The sequence below is a fragment of the Stenella coeruleoalba genome (genome assembly GCF_951394435.1).
Source record: "Stenella coeruleoalba genome assembly, chromosome: 5".
NCBI classification, from domain to species: domain Eukaryota; kingdom Metazoa; phylum Chordata; class Mammalia; order Artiodactyla; family Delphinidae; genus Stenella; species Stenella coeruleoalba.
In genome coordinates this window covers 47,170,710-47,188,192 of record NC_137150.1, presented here as the reverse complement: position 1 = coordinate 47,188,192, position 17,483 = coordinate 47,170,710, and the positions used below count along the sequence as shown (strand labels likewise).

At 37.9% G+C, this 17,483-nt stretch overlaps 1 protein-coding gene across 23 annotated transcripts in view; it reads right to left on the bottom strand.

The window, feature by feature from the left end:
• The window catches only part of LOC307187328 (uncharacterized protein), a 666,419-nt gene that overhangs the window by 586,579 nt on the left and 62,357 nt on the right, over window positions 1–17,483 (bottom strand). For 5 of the 23 annotated variants that reach the window (XM_079923238.1, XM_079923223.1, XM_079923222.1 and 2 more), the window contains exon 4: window positions 16,029–16,133. The exons of 17 other annotated variants lie outside the window; for them this stretch is intronic. The gene's annotated coding sequence lies outside the window, so the exon portion shown is untranslated. Of the gene's footprint in view, window positions 1–16,028; window positions 16,134–17,483 lie in introns of those variants that run through there. One more of the 23 variants, XM_079923245.1, reaches the window with a different exon arrangement.

Below are 17,483 nucleotides of genomic sequence, written 5' to 3'. Positions count from 1 at the left end.
CTTTATGCCAATCCTACCACATGGTCATTCATAATCTAAGTGTACACCTTCAATGAGAGGAAACGTACTATCTCCCTGGGAAGAAAAATCTTCCATTTTTGCTAAAAAAAAAAAAAAAAAAAAAGTGTTAAAAAAAATTAAGTAGGACTCAATGTCATGCCCAAAAATAACTAAATAAACTGAAGTAGCCACTTTAATTAAGCCTCTGAAATTGGATTTCATGCATTTTCTTTTTGCTTAGCAAAAATATTTGTGTAATTCAATAAATAGTACACATACATTCTCTTTTAATAATCAGATATCCAAAAAACTGTCTTTAACATTAAAAGCTGTTTAGAATCACAATATTGAGTCTCACCTATTGATCTGATCCCCAGCTGTTTCCCACAGGCAACATTTCACAACAGAGATAAATTGAAGCCAGAAGGATCATAATATAGTTTAAAGTCACAAAGAAATCTCCTGAAAGTCTGTTTTCTATCCACCTTGATTACTTCTTCCAGGACTGAGGGCCAGGATAGTATATACTGTATTTCTACACAACAGAGTAAGGAAGTCAGACAATACCTTTTCAAACAAAGGGGGAAATTTCTGAGTATAGTAACAGTGGACGTTTGGGTATGATGGGGAACACCTTTACTGATTTTTGAAAGGTTGTTTTGTTGTCGTTGTGCTATTATTTTTCTTGAACGTAATCTTTACCATTTCATTATAGTAAAATTCAGTTGATATAGAATAGTGGAAGACTGTTCCTATTCTCTGAAAAATACGATTACCTTAAGGTCACATACATTTTAGAAGGATTTCAAAATGTTTAAGAAGACAATAAAATATTTACTACTAGCTTATGTTTAAAGTTTCAGAAGGCACTGAACCATTTTGCTTAACCACCAAGAAAATTTCTTAACCCTGAGAGTATTTAACCCTTGTGGTCAAAAGATTTAGCTAAGCATCTGGCATGATGATTTTTTGAATGAATGAATGAATACGTAACATCTCCCAACACAGCAGCAGAATACCCTTTATCATATCAGTGACTTCACTGAAGACTTCACTCTTTTTCAGTACAAAAATGACTTTGAATCATGCAAAACATCATCTATCATTTCCTGTTTATTAAACTGTTAGAGTTGTTCAGCTTTAATTTTCTTATTACCTAACTTTTCTTATCTGTTAGTTGGTATGAAAAAGCCTCTGAAGGATGGTATTTGCCCTGCTGTATTTATAAAATTTTAATCACTGCTTGTCATGAAAAAACATTTTTCAAGTGACACTCAGAGAAAACACATTTTTCCCTCTTTAATTGTACCATCATCATAAAGTAGGACTATCTAAATGAGGAAAAAACTTGAAGAGGACAAAGACTTTGAATCACATTTTTTAAGATATGTCTAATATGTTAACTCTTATATTCCTTACATTAGTATATTAGTCAATTCCTATTTCCTCCAGTATAAGTCTTTTGTTTGGTTTGCTTCCTTTCAATTTTAATTTCTATCTTGCTCACTCTTCTTCCAGTATTCTTTTGCAACACGGCTTCCTCTACAGGTGCCATCAGCATGTACCCATAATTCTCTAAGTTAATAATGAAGTTACCATTGAGGTCACCTGATGCTCATACCTTCTCTAACCCACTGCCAACTATACATCTGTACAGTCAAGGCATTTGAGCTTCTCATTGTGTGTTTTTGTTTCTGGGTAAGTGGGGTTGATCACAGCTGATGACTTATCTGAGTATTTCCCCCCTTGCATATGTGAGTAAGCTAAGGCCAGCAACCATGTCCTTTCTCTGTTCCATGAGAGTACTCTGTCCATGATGGACATTTACCCAAATTAGGGCCAAATGAAGAATAGTATTTCTCTATTAAACTCCAAGTAGATGGAAAAGGAGTCACATCAACTTGTACACAAGCTGTAGGGAAAAATAGTTTTGTTTTCTCTTCAGGTAATCCTGACATGCTCTTCAGCCAGCTGTACTGCATTCTTGCTTAATTCACAGATTTATTTTGACCCTTCGTCAAGGTTAAATGTAATATAAGCAACTCAACAATGCAGCAATCGCAGTATCCTGGAGAAGATTATTTGTGATCAATGAAAGCTAAGCAGGGGTCACTAGAACTCACAACAGAACAAAACATATCATCTCCTCTGTCAGAATGAAAAAAAACAGCCTTTATTTAAGTTATATATCTAAATCTCCAGTTGTTAAATATTCTCCAGCAGATAGTCTTTCAAACCATTTTAAACCATTACAATGACTTCAACAAATATTCATTAAAAATGCAGGCAGGTTCTTAAAAACTTCAGGTCTCATGTACTTTATTCTTCTACTTCCCCGCATCCCCCAGTCTCCTACATTGTTCAGAACTAACAGATTATAAAAATGTTATTTTTGCACTTGCCTTCTGTGGTTTGCCCTCTGATTTAATAAATGGATGGGTTAGACCATTATTTCCAACCCACTTAGGCAGTCCAGACACTATTGTTCTTCCCCAGTGATGAGGAAAGCCCTCATCCAATACCATCCTGCACAACTGAGCAGCCACAGAGTACTACGTAACCTTCCCTGTGCCCCACACGCACTAGGAAGAAGAAAGACCAAAAGCACCTTGCTCCTGAAAGAGAAGAAAAGAAAGAAGTGATCTCCCTTCTGAGAGAGTTTAGTCCAGCTGAGAATTTACAAGGAACAGTCCCCACAAGAACCACACCATTTCTGACACCAAGTTCAAAGGGTTCACAAAACCACACTCATATTCAATAATTTGTTAGAAGGACTCACAGAAATCACTAAAGGCTACTGCACTAAAATCAGCTAAGGGAAGAAGGGTAGGGTGGAGTCAGGAAGTACCAAAAGTGGACCTTCCACTGTCCTCTTCTTGTGGATACAGAACGTGTTACTTTCCTGACATCAGTGTGTGACAATACACATAAAATGTTGCCAATCAAGGAAGCTCAGCTGAGCCCTGTGTTCAGAGTTTTTATTGAGACTCCTCACATAGGCATGATTGATTGACTGACTACCCACCTGGCAGATTTCAGTCTACAGTCTCCAGCCCCTCTGGAAGTAACCAGAAGCCCCTACCCTAAATCAGGTTGTTGGTCTTTCTCGTGTGGTAACCTAAGACTATCTAGATGTGTCCAGCCCTCATCCAGTGACATTGGGGGCTATTGTTATATTGTCAGACTATCCAGTGACCCAAGGCCCCCAGGAATTTAAAATGCTCTTATCAGATAATGATATTCCAAGGGTTTAGAGATGACCTCCCAGAAGCTGAGGTCAAAAGGCAGAAGTCTTTTCTGCATAAGGTTAAATTCTTTACTACACACTTTACTTTTCTCATAAGCCTTTGATTTGGGGCATTTATCTCAATGATAAACATGCTCATTATGATTGTAACTATGCCCTTGGGCATTGTGAATGTCAAGGGAGATGTATTTAATAAAACAGAGCTTAAGAAAGTTAGTTTATAGTAGAATACATATGGAGGCAAAAGGCAGTAGGTGTAAAAGGCAGTATGATGCCTGGTCAAAAACCCAGACCTTGGCATTATGGGCTTGGAACAAACATAGCAGGAGCTCTTTCACTTGATGGAAATACCGAAGGAGTGGATTGCCGCCAAGATCTAGTATTTGCCTGGGAGGGGGCCAACACAGCTAGTTCTGCACCTCTGGATGAAGAGCAGCCTACACAATACATGTAGAGGGATTCCTCAAAGCTACCCTAACCAACAAGATCAGCCTACCTGCTGACTTCCAGAACTCTGTCACCATTTAGGTTAAGCTACTCCAGTCATCTCTCTACGGGGTACTGGTTCCAGGACCTTGCCAAGGTTACCAAAATCCACAGGAACTCAAGTTTTTGAAATAAAATGGCTTGGTCCAGTTGGCCCTCTGTATTGCAGATGCAAAACCCACAGATACTGAGAGCTGACTGTAGTTAGACCAGTAGTATCCAGGAATACTTGAGTTTGAAGTTGTTTCTAGGAGAAGCAATGGAACTAAATTCTAACGGATGAAGGGGAGAAAAAAGAAATACATAAATTATGCAAACTGCATGAGGGGTAGAATAGAGAAAGATGAGAAACAATTTCCCAACCCTACTTTGCCCCCTTCATTTCTTAGCCCAGCACAGTTCATAGTGCCGTCCGAAAAAAAAAAAATTAAAAAATGCTCCTGGGGCCCATGGCAAGCCTTGCTTATCCCCAGGCAACTGTGGGACAGACAATACCATAAAACACTGGAGTTAAAGATATAGGTTAAAGCCTTGGCTCAGCTACTAACAAGCTGTGATTTGGGCACATCAGTTAAGCTTTCTGAGTTTCTGTCACTTCAGTTCTAATTTGGGAATAATATGAACTCCCTCAAAAAGTGGCTGTGAGGCTTAAATAAGATAACATATGGGAAAGCACCCTGTTAATGTATGTTTTTTAACTATTATATAAATATGTTATTATTAGTTGAATAGATTGGAAAAAATAGCTTTCAGTTTTTTATTTCCAATTTTGAGAATTTATATATATAAATTTTTGTATTAAAGTAAAAGGACTGCTCTAAATTTTAAATAGTTGTTTCAGTTGTTTTTTTCAGGATAAAAAATGACAGTTCATTAAAATCTTGATGTATATTCATAAAAGCAATACAAATTAATATTAGGTGACATGGTTGAAATACAGATACCGCAAAGATATTCAAGGTAAATATAGGTAACCCTTTTCTAAAAGGTTATAAAAGTAATATAAGTCCATATTTACTAAATAATTAGCCTCTATTGGGTAAACCATAGAATTCACAATTGTCAGATGATTATATCAGAAGATCAAGAATGCTTCTAAATTCTTGTAATCTGTATTTTGATCTAGGATCATACAGTACATTCTGAAAGGCTTTATTTAGACTCTTTGTGAAATTACTATATGTTAATTAATAAAACTGAATGGTTTTTAACACATAAAATATATACATATACACATACAAATCCTCCAGAGCATTTGGGTCCCACAAAATAATAATACTTGAAGAATATTATCAAAAAACAATAATAAGAATAAAATACCTAGGAATGAACCTACCTAAGGAAGCAAAAGACCTGTATGTAGAAAACTATATGACACTGATGAAACAAATCAAAGATGATACAAACAAATGGAGAGATATACCATGTTCTTGAATTGGAAGAAACAACATTGTGAAAACGACTATACTACCTAAAGCAATCTACAGAGTCAATGCAATCCCTATCAAACTACCAATGGCATTTTTCACAGACCTAGAACAAAAAATTTCACAACTTGTATGGAAACACAAAAGACTCCAAATAGCCAAAGCAATCTTGAGAAAGAAAAATGAGCTGGAGAAATCAGGCTGCCTGACTTCAGACTATACTACAAAGCTACAATAATCAAGAAAGCATGGTACTGGCACAAACACAGAAATATAGATCAATGGAACAGGATAGAAAGCCCAGAGATAAACCCATGCACATGTGGTCACCTTACCTTTGACAAAGGAGTCAAGAATGTACAATGGAGAAAAGACAGCTTCTTCAATAAGTGGTGCTGGGAAAACTGGACAGCTACATGTAAAAGAATGAAATTAGAACACTCCCTAACACCATACACAAAAATAAACTCAAAATGCATTAAAGACCTAAATGTAAGACCAGACACTATAAAACTCTTAGAGGAAAACATAGGCAGAACACTCTATAACATAAATCACAGCAAGAACTTTTTGGACCCATCTCCTAGAGTAATGGAAATAAAAACAAAAATAAACAAATGGGACCTAATGAAACTTAAAAGCTTTTGCACAGAGAAGGAAACCATAAACAAGATGAAAAGACAACCCTCAGAATGAGAGAAAATACTTGCAAACGAAGCAACTGACAGAGGATTAATCTCCAAAATATACAAGCAGGTCATGCAGCTCAATATCAAAAAAACAAACAACCCAATCCAAAAATGGGCAGAAGACCTAAATAGACATTTCTCCAAAAAAAACATACAGATTGCCAACAAACACATGAAAAGATGCTCAACATCACTAATCATTAGAGAAATGCAAATCAAAACCTCAATGTGGTGTCACCTCACACCTGTCAGAATGGCCATCATCAAAAAATCTACAAACAATAAATGCTGGAGAGGGTGTGGAGAAAAGGGAACCCTCCTGCACTGTTGGTGGGAATGTAAATTGATACAGCCACTATGGAGAACAGTATGGAGCTTCCTTAAAAAGCTAAAAATAGTTCCCAAACTACCATATGACCCAGCAATCCCACTACTGGGCATATACCCTGAGAAAACCATAATTCAAAAAGACACATGTCCCACAATGTTCATTGCAGCACTATTTACAGTAGTCAGGACATGGAAGCAACCTAAATGTCCATCAACAGATGAATGGATAAAGAAGATGTGGTACATATATACAATGGAGTATTACTCAGCCATAAAAAGGAACAAAATTGAGTTATTTGTAATGAATGCACCTAGAGTCTGTCATACGGGGTGAAGTAAGTCAGAAAGAGAAAAACAAATACCATATGCTAACGCACATATATGGAATCTAAAAAAAACCACGGTACTGATGAACCTAGTGGCAGGGCGGGATAAAGGCACAGACATAGAGAACGGACTTGAGGACACAGTGGGGAAGGGGAAGCTGGGATGAAGTGAGAGAGTAGTGTTGATATATATATACACTACCAAATGTAAAGTGGATGGCTAGTGGGAAGCTGCTGCATAGCACAGGGTGATCAGCTCCATGCTTTGTGACAACCTAGAGGGGTGGGATAGGGAGGGTGGGAGGGAGGTTCAAGAGGGAGGGGATATGGGGATATATGTATACATATAGCTGATTCACTTTGTTGTACAGCAGAAACTAACACATTGTAAAGCATTTATACTCCAATAAAGGTATTAAAAATAATAATAATACTTCAAAATACCCCCATAAAAGAGCTATATGATCACATGTGTTTGGGAAACACAGGAATCTAGATAGTCCTCTGAGGGAGTCACGATACACATTAGTACATTCCAGGCTCTGGGAAATCCTACAGGAATGAACACAACGTAAGTCTATTTGACACAGAATTTCCCAAACTTATTTAAACACAGAAACTTCATTTCCTACAACACTTCTTAAAATGCAGTGGAAACACTGATCCAGAGAATAAACTTTAAGAAATATAATACATATTACTCATGCTTAAAAAATGTAATAATAAGGCGTTATGTCCTGCACATCCAGCTTTATACTAGCTTGACCAGTAAGGAAGAGGGAGTCCTGCGCAGATGCTCCTGTTGAGAAAAGATTCGAATCTGTGCAGCTAAATTTGTAGCTTCCAATATCATCTAGTCTCTCAATTCTCTTGATTATCACTACTCTCCACCCTTTATCTACCCTAGAAATTGACTTTTGGCTTTATTTTCTCCAGTCTTCTTCTTTGCCTGTTTCAGGAAATATACCTTTAAATAACCGTCAGAAAAGCCCATGACCAGGTTAACTAGGTCCCCAGCACCCTCCTGTCTGGAGAACATCACTGAGGTAGAAGACCCATCAGGTGCTTCCTCCTATCTCCTACTCCTACCCTCTAACACAGTCTCACTGGACTGCCCTGAGAGCAGAGAATCTCGTGGAGAAGTTTCATTTTTCTTTACCCAACATAAAACACCCTAATCACTCTAGGGAATTTTAATGATTGATTGTCATACTAGTAGTTTCTAACACTGACCGGCCTAAACTCTAATAGAGAAGTGTGGAATGTTCCATTCCATCTACAGCCATTACTAGTAGGCTTTTACAGTAGATTAAGGAACGCATGGTTTCAAAAATGACTAAGAAATGAAGTTGCACCACCCAAAGCAAGCGATGCATCCCAGTGGCCATTACTGATGGTGATGCTGTTGGTGTATGCCTACTTCACTCTGCCCAGATATAAATAACCTTGAGTAAAATCGTACCCTTCACACACACATATACACCATATACTTCAAATTCAAATGGGAAGCAAAAACTCAGTTACACTATTCCAAAAAATAGTGAACGGTATTGATTTTTGCCATAAAACATGTTAAATTTTTTATCCAGGATTTCTTCTTTCAAATTATGCTCATCAAGTTTCTTAAGAGAAAATGGGACTTAAAAATAGTCAAAAAAATTTAAAAAGGGCATTTTTAAGTTTTACTATGTACCTGATAAAATAAGAGAAGTGTGATATTTAAAAAACCGGTAACAGCAACAAAAACCTTTTGGCAGCAAGCAGTGAAAAAGAAGAAAGGACACATGACTACATGCAAGATTTGGCCATTTGAATGACATAAAGTTTTCTTTTCCTTTGAATTTTCAGCCTCTTTCTATTGTATTATAGCTATATCTTTGAAACACAGTTTTACACGTAAAATGTCCATGTTAAAATCTTCAGTGGCATTATGTGTCTGAGGAGTTGAGATCCAATTTGGCAATAATGAGTGGCATGGCGTTAACATGCATCTTATTGGCCATAATTCCCCAAGTCCTGCTCCCCACTATGACTTAGTCCCTGCGTCTCTTTTAGTGTATTTCTGAGAACACCATTCATCATTCATCACATCATAATGATTTGTTTTCCTATCTCTGTAACGAGAATGTAGCCTTTTCAATAGCAGAGCTATGTATTTCTTACACAGGTTCTAAAAATCCCTCAATACGTGTATGTCTAATGAGCAAAACTTTAAGTGAAGAAAATCATTTAGCTCATACTTTTTGTAAGAAGATTGTTTTCTCAGCATACTGACAAGTTTTAAACACTAAAAGTAAAGTATAAATCCCTTATGTCGCTTTCAGGGAAATGATATCAACTATATTTCTCATAAACAGGTGAGTTGCTCCATTTTAAAGAAACAGCATCACACAGTAGTTCAAAGAACAAACTCAGGAGCCAGACTGCCTGAGCCCACACCCTGGCTCTATCATTTACTACACGTATGATCTCATGTAGGTTACTTAATTTCTCCTTACTCCCGGTGTGTTATTGTAAAAGGGGACTATTAATGGCACTTACCTTACAGGATTGTTGTGAGTTAGTAAGTGAGCTGACATGCAAAAAGCATTTAGGACAGCACCTACCATGTAGAAACTCATGATTTCTGAGTTAGCTATTATTGTCATTATTATCCATCTTCAATCTCTTCTAGCCCATCACTAACTATACCCTGTAGCATCAAATAACCCTGGATGGTGCTAGGTCATTCTCTTCTAAGGTTGTCCTTCTTGCAATATCGGGCAATTCTCAAGCAGTCTTTTTTAAACTGCATCTACCTTATAGCTGCTAACACTGGCCATGCAAAGCATACCTAGAAGGGCATGTTAGTTAAAGCACTGTCAAGGCTTCTAGTTTTAAATCAGTGTCAGGGTAGTAAATCTTCTTCATGGATTCCAAATAAGATGTCCCTTTACTAGGCTCACAGGAAGATGTCAAATGGTTATTGCTTTACTTTCCTCATAAACGGTCCAGCTGTCCCTTTACTGTACTTATCTCAATCCCTGTCAATACTGCCGTATCCTTCTGTCAAGTTATGTAAAGCAGAATGCCGTAGCCCTAATATAGACTTGCTAGAACCCTGCTGAGGGCTTAAGGCTCTAATGCAATGCATCTTTATGTGATGAACAAAATAATACTGTCAGCTCATGCTAAGAAGGCATATCAATTTATCTCCATAATATAACCTGTGTTTCATCTCATACTGTCTCCTAGTAATGCTCATTTAGGATTGCAGATTAATAGGCATGTTCAGTTAATGATTTTGCATTTTTCCAAATTAAGTCTTCTTCCCACACTAGTTTTATAATTCAATTAAAATAAGCCATCAAGTTTTCTTAGCATGATTTGCTCTTTATAAACCCCCTGCCACTTTTTCCCCATTTTCATCGTTTCAGTAGGCCTACTGCTGAAATGAAGCTGTGAATAAAGAGAAAATGTTTTCTAAACTTCCTAGATTAGTTTGCCAGGGCTGCTGTAACAAAGTACCACAAACTGAGTGGCTTAAACAACAGAAATGTATTATCTGAGTTCTAGGGGCTGGAAGTCTGAGATCAAAGTGTCAGCTGGCTGCTTCCCTTTGAGTGTTGTGAGGGAAAATACTTTCCATGCTTCTCTTCTAGCTTCTGGTCGTTGGCTGGCAATCCTTGGCATCCTTTGGATTATAGATGTCTCACCCTGATCTCTGCCCTCATCTTCCCATGGTATTCACCCTGTGTGCATGCCTCTATGTCCAAATTTCCCCTTTTAATAAGGACACTGGTCATACTGGATTAGGGGCTCACCGTACTTCAGTACGATTGCATCTCAACTAATTACACCTGCAACAATCATATTTTTAAATAAGGTCACCTCTGAGCTACTGGGGATTAGGATTTCAACATACAAATTTGGGGTAACACAATTCAACCTGTACCACTTCTCAAATTTGAAATGCTCTTGTGGACTTGCCATTTTAAGAAAATGCTTTGGTCCAATCTTGTATCTGCATAGAATAGATATATCATGCAGACAATTCATTGGACTCCTTGATTGGAACCTACTGGTTGGCTTAAAATCACACCTGTGACCCAACGCCCAAGGTTTGCTCAGATTTCCCACAGGATGGGAAGCAAAGCAACCACAGGAGCCTTTTTCCCTTCACTTTGTTCACTTCCCCTAAAGATTCTCAGGGAATCTACAGTCAACAAAAAGAACTAATGCTTGAATAATGCTTCCAACTTATGGATCGCATGCATTATCTCAAGTGACTCACAAATAACAACCTGGCAGACATAATTATGGCAAATATTATTATAAAGGGACCATGGCTTGAAGGTTAAGCTTGCAGACTCTGAGCCACAACACTTGTACATGGATCCCAGATGCCCTTCTTCCCAGCTGTTTGACTTTGGATAGGTTTTTATGCTTCAGTTGGCTACAAATACGGACAAATACAAATGTTCGCCTCATAGACTTGCTGTAAGGATTAATAATTTAATCCATATAAATTGTTTAGAATAGTGCCTGGTACGAGGAAAGTGCTCAGGCAAATTTTAGAGCTGTTATTATTTTACAAATGATGACATTGAGGCTTAGAGCTATAAAATGACTTCTCCAAGTCGTCATTGGTGAGACCCAACCTCAATCCCAGAACTTCTGAGGTTTTCCATGTCACCAGACAACATTCCAGCAACACTCCATTTTTAATGTGTGTAAACATCACACCTCGAATTAATGGAGATGTTTGGGGACTCTGGCATAGGAATAAAGCACCAACCAGTAGGGTTGTATGAAACCCCGACTGCTGGACTGCCTGCTGGACTTAGGGCCTGGACTTAGGGAAGGCAAAGTCCTTGAAGAATCAGTAACCATCTCTGCATAAGGTTCTGGAAGAGCTGGTTTGGCTCGATGAAGAAAAGTTAAGGAAAGCAAAGCCACGTTTTCTGCCATGTCCCATGTGAATCTCTTATTGAAGCCAAGAGAACTACTTGTATTATTATTATTATTATATTATTATTCCTTGAACTTGCTGTGCTTTTAATGTCTCTGGTAAATATTCTATTTTCTATGCCAAATTTCATATTACTGCTCTATTCATCTTTAAGAATAAGTTGTATTTTGTATTTTCAAATCTTTCCATAAAACTTCCTTTATGTCCTAGCATCACACACAGCAACCCTCTCTTGTTTTCTTTAGAACAGAACTATCCTCCATTGTAGCACCTATGAGCTATATTAGAATCACTGATTTCTTGGTCTCTATTTCCCACCACACTAAGGATATCACATTTGTTTTGGAATCTGCAGCACCTAGCACACAGACTGAGATATTAGTATCTACGGACTAAATAGAAGACTGACTAGAAGAATGAATGAATGAATATATAAGTGAAAGAAATAAGAAGACCTCTGAGTCTTAGCATCCAACCCTTAGGCACATTGCAATTTAACCTGACTTCTGACCAGGAAAAGGGAAGATGGGATAAGTAATGAGGAGAAAAGGAGTGACTTTGCGTGTGAAATTAATCAGTTAATGAAGCTCCAAGTTGTTTTGCCTGGATCCACAGAATTAAAAAAGAGAAAATTTCACCACTAGCCATCTAGCTTGATTTGCATGTGTTCAATCTTCAAAGTATTCCCTTTGATTCCTTTAATCAATAGCTATTTTAGAAAGCTCTTCATTACTTCGTAATTGTCCAAATTCATTTTCTTCATTTTTCCTTATTAGAAGCAGATTTTTTCAAATGAGTTAAATAGATCAGCAATTTTAGAATCATTATCAACTTCAAGCATTTCTCTCAGTTATTAGCATGTCCCTTCTCTCTCTAGGACTGGATTCTTTTCTCCATTTTTAAAAGGCCATCTGGCTTATTTTATTGACTTATTTTTCCCATACGTCTCAAATAAAATCAACTTTACCTTATACTGAGAGCAATCCATGTTTACAATAACTCTGATCCTAGATGTTTTAATCTATCAGATATCTGGTTTTAGATGAAGATGCAAGTGATTCTCCATTATGTTAATATGTCAAAAAATAAGTAAATAATTGTCACTCATCTAGGTTTTAACCCATCCCAACCAGATAAGCTTGTAAAGCCATTACCATGGCCAACAAAACATTTCAAAGATAATTTAAATGGATATTTTGATCCTTAAAAATACACATATTCATTGAACCCAACAATCCCACTGCTGGGAATCTGTATCACGGAATTAAAACCACCATACTATTGTAGCACTAATGTTATGCCAAAAAGCTACAAACAAAATGAATGTCCATCAATAAATGGGTGGTTAAAAATTTATGGTATATCAATTCCATGGAATATTATACAGCTGTTTGTACATGAGCCCAGAGAGACATACAAAAGAGTATTCAGAAGATTGTTACTAGGGAGGAGAGAGAATACTGGATGGGAAGAGGAGAGAAGAAAGAGTAATGTAAGAAAAAAAAAAGAGGGGGCATTCATGACAAAACCATTATATAAGATGTGATCTCAGTTATGGAAAATTCCATATGTTGTATGAATATGATTAAATATACATAAAAGGATGACCACATGGTTTTCTGAGGGCAAAAGGATTATACATTTTCACTTTCTTATACTGTATATACTGTTAGTTTTTACTACTTTTTTTTTTTTTTTTTTTTTTGCAGTACACGGGCCTCTCACTGCCATGGCCTCTCCCGCTGCGGAGCACAGGCTCCGGACGCGCAGGCTCAGCGGCCACGGCTCACAGGGCCAGCCGCTCCGCGGCATACAGGATCCTCCCGGACCGGGGCACGAACCCGCATTCCCTGCATCGGCAGGCGGACTCTCAGCCACTGCGCCACCAGGGAAGCCCAGTTAGTTTTTAATAATCAAAAAATCTTTAATTTGAATTATTTTGATCATTTGAATCATTGTTTATATAATTTGAAAAACATTAAATTAATTTTCATTTTGATATATATACTATATCTAGAGGGAGAGAGAGTAATGTCAATCAGACCAGGGTTTATATACTCATAATTCAGAACTCAAATCCAGCCACTGGATAAGAGATCGGCTATAGGAAGTACCGCCAGACTATGATCCACCTGCTTGACAGACTATGTATGTATATGTCCTATCAATTATATTCTTTTTAAAAACAATCTTTTCTAATTTTCATTTTTGATCTACTTTCAAGACTCAGCTAATGCCATTCCTTCTTAACTGTGTTCTCCATTTGTCTCACCAAATATTTGATTTCCTAGAAAGTCTTCAAAATTCCCCCCTCAAGCCCTCCTAAATTTCTACACTTCATGATAGCTCATTTTGCTGGATGAAATGTGATATCACATAGGAGATGCCTGAACTTCTATTTCAGGTTTTGTATATCCCTCAGGGTTCATCAATTTGTCTTTTTACATTCAACAGGAGTTCTACAGTGAGAGAAGAAACGTCAAAATCTAAAGGTAAACACTTGGACAACAGTACTTAAAAGTGCAATGCAGACTCCTGAACGGTATTTTGTGTGGTTCACCTTCCCTCATGACTTCTGGAACTTCCTGGTATAAAAACAAACTTGTGGGGACTTCCCTGGCGGTGCAGTGGTTAAGAACTCACCTGCCATTGCAGGGGACATGGGTTCGAGCCCTGGTCCAGGAAGATCTCACATGCCGCAGAGCAACTAAGCCCATGCACCACAACTACTTAGCCTGAGCTCTAGAGCCCGCGAGCCACAACTACTGAGCCCGCATGTCACAACTACTGAAGCCGGCACGCCTAGAGCCCGTGCTCTGCAACAAAAGAAGCCACCGCAATGAGAAGCCCGTGCACCACAACAAAGAGTAGCCCCCGCTCGCCACAACTAGAGAAACCCTGCACGCAGCAACGAAGACTCAGCGCAGCCAAAAATTAATTAATTAATTAAATTTAATTTAAAAAAAACAAAGTTGTGGAAAACACACACTGATTCTGCCTATGTTTAAAATAATCCAGTATTTTCACCAACCCCAAACTGAAAAATACAAAATCTAACTATTTGAATTTCAAAAATCATTTTAATTACTTTTACAAATTAAAGTTATGAAATTGGAATAATCAAAATATTCAAGTACTGATGTAGAAAAATAAAGAATAAATTAATCCAGGTGTAATTTCAAGGCTATGATCATTACCATATGTCTCCTTAATTACCTTTCCCCTCAGGGACTTGATGTTTTGCAAGATTTACTCTACCAAAACAAATGAAAGTAATAATTGATGTTTTTTATTTTTAATGAATCACTGACATGTAATTGCCCATCTCAGATACTGATCAAGATGAGGAAACCAGTGTTGCACATGTAGTTGAAACAATTTCTTTAGCGGCAAATAATTTGGTCTCATGGAACAAGGTACAGTTGCTGTTAGCATCTTAGAAACAATGGAAACAACTGAAGATGTACTCTAGAGCTCAGACCTCTGTTTCACAATTAGTCTTCCATAGTCAAAGAATAAATTGGGATTAAAAAAACAGCTTTATTTTAATTCACAAATAAAAATAAAAAGCAAACAACCTAGAAGAGAATATCAAGATTAATTTACAAGAAGGATAGCTTTGAGGTGCCCCATGAAAAACGTGAGCCTGAACCTTACGCCAAGGGCAGAGGAGACAAATGAACATGAGTGATGAGCCCTCAGCAACGTTCCAATTTCACTGACAAAGATTCAAGTAATGGATAAGAGAAGGCAAACACATCAGCAGAAGATAATGAAGACAATATTTTTGTTCGCTTTGTACACCTATTTCTTTAACTTCTATACAATCGGTTTTGCTTTGTTTAGTTTTCTCTGCCCTGAAAAGATAAATGCAGATGCATTCACATTCTCTGGAGACTAGAATCAGATGATCAAGTCAAAACAAATCCTTTTTGAAAGCACCCAATCTCATAGCAGATACAGTAAAAGATAAATCATTGGCCATTTTGAAAATTTCCTGCACAAGAAACGTGTTAAATGCACATGTCCTGAATTGACAGTTGATTAAGCTCCAACCTTAAAAACTAGGTTACCGAGTTTTGAAACTTTGAGAATAATGCAAGTGTCAGGTTTTTCATGCTTTTTTTAAAACACTGAACACAAAAGTAGTAAATATCACATCACACTGAATTCGTCTTAATCTCCACCTTGTTCATTCACAAACCACATAAATCTCACAGAAGAATACTGTACCAGCACTTCCAAACCATGGCTCCATTAAAGATTTAACATCTGAGGTCAGAAAGAGGTTTTCTTATTAAGCTGCCATTTCCTTTACAAAATAGACTGTTTTGTACTTACTGCTACCCTTTGAACTCTTACAGTGAATAATTAAAACTAAACTGCAAAGCATAATTGGCGATGCCGAGTACACTGTAGATTGTGGGGTTTTGCTTAGTGGCTCATTTAAAATGCTCACCAATCCCCAGAGGGATAACCCTGCCATTAGTCTGAATTGACAAAGTTGGCTGGCCCCTAAAAGCAAGGCAGACAGCTCCAAATCATAATAAAATGGTCTCGTTGGCGACTCACCGTATTGACAGCGGGGTCCCTGAAAACCCTCGGAACACTGGCACTGCCGGACTTCACCCTCTGAGCATCTCTCCCCATGGAAACAAGTCCCCACTGCAGAGACAGCTAAAAGGAAGGTACACAAGAAGGCCAGGGAGGACAGAGTTGAGGGAAAGAAAGAAAATCCTCAAGGTAAGCACCAAGTTGCTAATATAGATACAATCTAGAAATTTCCACCAGCTCTTCCATAGCCCCCTACAGAAAACAGTGTTTTCATTACACATTAAGGCCTTGCTGTCTAAAGCCTTGCAGAACTCTGTACGTGGTAACATCTGCATCACCTTGAAGCTTGTAGAAATGCCCCACCCTGGACCTAGTGAAAAAGAATCCACATCTTAACAAGCTGATCCTTATTCACATTCGAGTTTGGCTAGTAATGGCCTATAAGGGAAAAAAATCTAAAAAAGAGTGGCTATATGTATATGTATAACTGATTCACTTTGCTGTACACCTGAAACCAACACAACATTGTAAATCAACTACACTCCAATAAAAATTAAAGAAAAAAAAAGGAGTGGAATTAATAATAAAGGAACTCCATGGAGAAGATGACTGTGTAGCCCAAACAATCTAAAAAACAAGCAAGAAATACGAATACTTACCAGAGGCAAAGGACTGTGCTAGGTGTCATACAACAATATAAAGAATTCATCTCACAGTCATTAATTTCCAGGAGTCTATAATACAGTTGAGAGGACATCGTGGGCAGATGCACTCACTGAGTTTAAGCCAACCAGCTGCAGTGGCCTAGCACTGCGTGCAAACACAGTGACCCCCTCAACACTAGGCCTGCTTACTATGGGAAGCCGGAGGCAACTTCACTGAGACAGTTGGAGAGAAGAAAGCACGGTGGGGAGGGAAGCAGGCTGCCAACAAACTCCCGCAGGTGCAGGATAACAGGAGAGATGAATTGCTGTGCTGTGGTCTGCACTGACTGCAACACACTGAAGCACTTTAAGTGACTTCACAATAACCATAAACACATAGGTAAAGGAGTCGCTAAACAGAGCCATTTCTCCTGGCGTGAATGAACTATGTAATGCCACTAGTTCTGCTGCTTGAGGGCTGTCAAATATACTCCAAAGGTTCTGCAGTACCCCCAACCAGAGGTTTGTAAAAGGACTGCATGCCTCATCTTAAAAAGTAAACTGCCTCCCGAGTTCTGCAATTAATCATGACAAGCACACGTCAAGAAATCCCATTTAGATTTCGTACAGTGATTTCCCTCTGGACTTTTGAATCAGCTGTGGATTACAAATTTGATGATATGGGAAAGGGGCGAACAGAAAAGGGAGATGGAAGCTTACAAGGTGTAACCTGTCTGGCTTTAAATAAACTGTCTTTTACATAAAGAGACAGAATATAAAGCAGAAGTTCTATGGGTCCTGAATTCTGACCTATCATTAGCAGCGCTTA